General features: G+C 28.7%; 1 non-coding gene across 1 annotated transcript; it reads right to left on the reverse strand.

The window, feature by feature from the left end:
• Nucleotides 1–643: 643 nt before the first annotated feature.
• On the reverse strand, nucleotides 644–714 carry TRNAG-GCC (transfer RNA glycine (anticodon GCC)). The gene has a single exon. It is a non-coding gene; the product is annotated as a tRNA-Gly (tRNA).
• Between the last annotated feature and the right edge of the window lie 4,703 nt (nucleotides 715–5,417).

A 5,417-nucleotide genomic window follows, 5' to 3' on the forward strand; every position in this document is an offset into this window, starting at 1 on the left:
ATTTTTTGTAATATAACCAAATTTAATCCCAAATTTTATACCGGAGTAACCCCTAATCCTTGTAACCAAACGACCCCTTATTGTATAAGGTCAATTTTTTGTTATTTACAAGAGATATGTATTTGAAATTAGAATTAAATTTAAATTTACAAAGTGATTTTGTCTTATAATACTTTTAAAGAATCTTTCAGACTGCAGAATAACAACTATAAACAATATTATTTTTATTAGTATTTTTAATCAAATAGAAAGTTATTTTACTATATTATTCTGTATAGAGCTCATAATTAACTATTATAATATGTCAATTTAATTTGATAGCATAAAAAAATTATAATTTGTCACCATAAATTTTATAATTTTTTTTACTATTATTTAATATCTAATTAAAGCTCTAACTAAAATAGAACCATCATAAAAAGTTTAATTTGTTCTATCCAACAAATTGTAAAAGACAAGATTTGAATCAACGATAAAGCTATCACTGTGCGATCTATATATCACGGTATCAAGACGTGGAAGCAATCTTTTAGAAGTAAATATTATTATAACCCATCTTAATTTAATAGAATAAATATTATAAATCATATGTAAAATATCCTTTTTTTAAAAAAAAAATTAATGGAAAATAGAAAGAGTTATTTGCACCAGCCGGGAATCGAACCCGGGTCTGTACCGTGGCAGGGTACTATTCTACCACTAGACCACTGGTGCTACATATTCACGTATCTCTCATATATTGTTTGGTTATTTGAATACTTAGTCGTTTATTTTGATATTTTATTATTGTTATAGCGAAATGTTGTTATGCATAACATATAATATAACATAACATATAAGATCAATTCCACATAAAAAAATGGTTGTTATAGTGAAATGTTGTTATAGAGTGGCTCGACTGTATTTTCGTATTTGTATACTTGTATTTCCTTTTGAAACCTGCATCATCAAATTAAAATAATTTTACGCTACCACTATACTTCGATTTGTTGTGGTAGATTAATTGTCTTATAATTTTATGTAACTTGCTTAACTTATTATGAACACTATAATAACATCATAACCAGTGCAATTCTATCAGTGAAATTTGGGAAAGATAGAATGTATGCAAACCTTATCACTACCTCACAGAGGGAGAAAGGTTGTTTTTGAAATACTCGCGGCTCAAGTTTAGCACATCCAGGTACAAAGAAGGAGGCAATGAAGATCACTTATATTGCAAAATTAAAGGATTTATTTTTCAAGAAGTTTAATTTGATTTACATCATATAAGTTTTTCACATTTATATCCACCAAACAATGACATGATCAATTTATTCTTGTTGGTGTAATATCATGCTCCAACAATTCTTATTCATAAAAACTCCAAAATCTTATTCTGAAAAACAAAGGATTATCAAAAATACACAACAAGATCATGAAACATTCCTCTTTTAAGAAGAACATGGACATGGAAAAGCACAACAAGGATAGCAAGGGCAACGCTCCATTCTTCTTCGTCGCAAGTCATTCGAAATTTTATTTGATCCAATCGTAATATCATTATAATTTTCAACAATTTTAGACGATGTTAATTCATCACCATCACCAATAGCTACTAAATTATCATAATTAGATGAAGAGCTGCAAAGGAAGAAAAAGGTCATTATGAAAATTGTGAAAAATTGAAGTATTTTTGCCATGGTTGATATATATTCAAGTTATTGATAATAATTTCCTTCATATGCAAGTGGTTTATTTATAGGCATTGTTGATAAATTTTTGGTCATTTTTTTTCAAGATTCTTGTGAGTATTTTGAAGTTGACAATAAAGTAATATAAATTCGTACTTGAGTGGTAAATTTTGAAAAGGAAAATAAAGTGGTGGATATTTCAAGAGAATCTTTTAGGTGGCACTAGGAAAATAAATAAGAAAATATTTAATTGTTCCTTTTTTTCTTACTTGACAAACGAGTCAATTATTCCAGACTTTTAATTTGTTATTTTTTGAATCTTTGTAGTCATAAGTATATGTAACTTTCTTTTCTCATCAACTTAATTATAATGAAGCTAGTACAATAAAAGTCATTTTTCATGAAAAATATATTCTGATATTTGATTGAACAACAAAAACTCTTAAGTGAGAAAAGTCATGATTCTCTCCACCCAACACCAGAAAATGATTTTCTCGCAAAAATGAATTTCATAATATTAATCCAACCCCAAAGAAGAGATTAAGAGAGAGTCATAACACTTTTAAGTAGAAGAAAGTGATTTTATTTATGAAGCCATGCATATTTGGCTAAAACTAACACATAATATTACAACAACAATAATAGCATACTCATTATAATTTCACAAGTGATCGAGGTCTAAAGAGGGTGGTGTGTATGCAATCTTACACCTATCTTCTGGAGATAGAGAGGTTATTTCCGTGGACTCTCGACTTGTGTAAAACATGTCAAAATTAATTAGTATGAAAAAGGAAATACATAAGTGAAGAAATCAAGAATAGTAGCAACAACAATATAATATTACAACATAAGTAATACTAATCCTTCAATTTTGCGATGCAACAAGTACAAGAACCACATTGTTCCACACAAACTCTACAACTTGCAATGACATCAGGATTAATATCACTTGTCTTCTTGGATAAGAGGGCTCTGTGTGTAATTGGATTATCAAAAACAATATCCCTTGAGCTATTAATTGGGTTGAAGCAAAGTGATGATAGAACAATGAAAAGGGCAAAAATTGCTAGTGTGATTCTTGCCATTGGTACTAGAAGAGAGTGTGGAGAGTGGAGACTTTATGCTATATTAGAATATATTTATGGTTATGAAGTGAAATACTAACTCATTGGTCCTCATTTATATAGAGGAAATCTTGTGGAAATAGAAGCATAGAAACGTTATTAGAAGGGTAGTTTGGTGTATTAAGTTTCTGCTTTACATGTGTGGAATCTCAGAAAATATTAGATCGTCTTGCATTTCAACGAAAAATTATTTTCACGACTTGAATCTTTGATCTCTTAATTGCACGGCAATAACCTTTACTAGCACGCGTGGGGTTATGGAAAAGGTCGACCGACCACATTAGGTCTTGGGTACGCGATCTTGTTGTGTATATGAGAGATTGCTTCTGCGGTTTGAACTCATGATGAATTTTTAGTCACACGACAATAAATTTTATCATTGTGGCAGACTCCTTTAATTTGTTTCATTTATGTGACATTATTTTTCTAAGTTACCTACTTTAGTTTCGAAAAGAATGACGACTCATTTTTATGTCCGGATATAATTCAATGTTAAACTTCTTATTTTACTCTGAAATAACTTGTTTTAATTATAGTCAGAGAAATTTCATAACAATTTAAGGCCACACGATTCAATTAAAATTCTCTTTTTCTCTCTCTTAGATTTTATATAGATTAGTCAAACAAAGTCACATAAATTAAAATAAAAAGAATAAGTGATCGAATTAGATAAATTTCAATGATGCTTATGGATAAATGGAGGGCTAGATCTAATGATCTATAATCAACTTGGTCATAGTTGGAAGACTTGAAAGATCCAAAGCCCCTTTGTTTGAACTTTGAAGATAATACAATGTAAATAATCAATGAATTCACATGCTAGCTTTCAATTTTGTGTTTACTACTGATGTAATGGATGATATCATGGGGAGAATATTTTTAATCATAATTTCTTTAAAATATCTTTTGAAAAAAATTGCATTATTAATTATTGTGACTTATATTTCCTTTTATATAATTTTTAAATATATAAATTATATTTCAAAAAAATTAAGAAGTATATATGAATTTACATCAAATATTCATTAGTTTTATTCTCGTATTCTGAATCAAGACAAATTTTTTAAAACGGAGAGAGTATTTAGTTATACGAGAATTATAATATTGAGATTATTTAGTAGATATATTTTGTTCGGTACATGTTTGGTTTATTAAATTTTAAAAAATAGTATATAGATATAATATAAAACATATATTTAATTTGTCGTACATTGGATAAACTTGCATTAACTTTGATTTCAAATTATAACCTTTAATTTCCCAAAGATTTTTGAATGAAGTGATTTGGAGAAGGGCAACTTTGTCATTGTTGTGTTTTATTCTGGGATTAAAATGCTTCACAACTTTGTCAGCTTGTCAATTCGTCATCTTATCAATTCGTCAATTCATTTTTTCTTTCTTAAATTTCATGTATAGTTAAATATCTCACGTAAACAAGATCGAAGGAGTACAATTTACTTTTCTCGAATAGCTTAAACGATTCTCTTGAAATTTTCAACATCAATTTTCTTTTCTTTTGAACTTTTACAGGAAAATTATAAGAGAGAGAAGTAGTATTATTTATTGGTTCATTTGAAATCAATTTAGGCGTTCAACATAATTAAAAGTCTATTGTGATTCTTTCCATTTTGGCACTAGAAGAGAGTGGATACAATATGCTATATTTGAATATTTATGGTTATGAAGTGAAATACAACTAATTGGTCCTCCTTTATATAGATTTGATCTTGTGAAGATAGCTAGAAGTCTTAGAAAATTAAAAGTGCAGGTTGAGACACTAAACTGTTGAGATGCGTAGGGTTTGGAGAAGGAATGAATATATTAGGGATCTTCATATGTGTAGGGTTTCTTAGAAGGAACGGACACATTAGAGATATTATGTACATGTAAGTCTTTGCATTTCTACAAGAAGTTTTGCAATGGTTTGAATACGTGATTTTCGTTTGGTCACACAACAACATTTTTTATTAGTGGTATGCACGGGGCCGGAGAAAGTTTTAACTACATTGATTCTTGTGTGCATAATTTTACCTTACAGTTTTGTAAGATATTATTTTTGCGGCTTGAATCGATCATGACCTAATCATACGATGATAACTTTTACTGTTAGCTCCAAGGTTCCCATTTTATTTTATTTATGTGACACTTCTCTTTTTGCTAGTCCGTTCAAAAGAGGAATGACTCATTTTTATATTTTAAAATAATGTATAATTTTAACTTCTCATTTTATCCTTTATTAAGGATGTACTTCTATAGTCACAGAAATTCATGATATTTTTTTACGTTTACAAGTCTCAAAAATCTTTCTTTCTTTTAAATTTTGTGTTCATCAATAAGCTACTTAGTTGTAGTTAGAAGACTTGAAGGGTCCAACCCCTTTCTTTGAAAATAAATTGCCTACTAAATGTAAGTAATAAATGGATTTACAAGCTAGTTTTGAATTTTGAGTTTATTGTTGATGTGACACATTTGTTTTAATTTTTTATTCGGTGTCTGTATTAGTAACAAAATTTGACTAAATTAGAATTTATATCGAAAACTTTTACGTGAAAAGATAAAACATTTTTGTAAATTTTCTTGCACCACCGCCCCCCACCCCCTTCCTTTTCTTCATTGGCAA

This window comes from Solanum dulcamara, chromosome 10 (assembly GCF_947179165.1).
Source record: "Solanum dulcamara chromosome 10, daSolDulc1.2, whole genome shotgun sequence".
In the NCBI taxonomy this organism is placed as follows: Eukaryota; Viridiplantae; Streptophyta; class Magnoliopsida; order Solanales; family Solanaceae; genus Solanum; species Solanum dulcamara.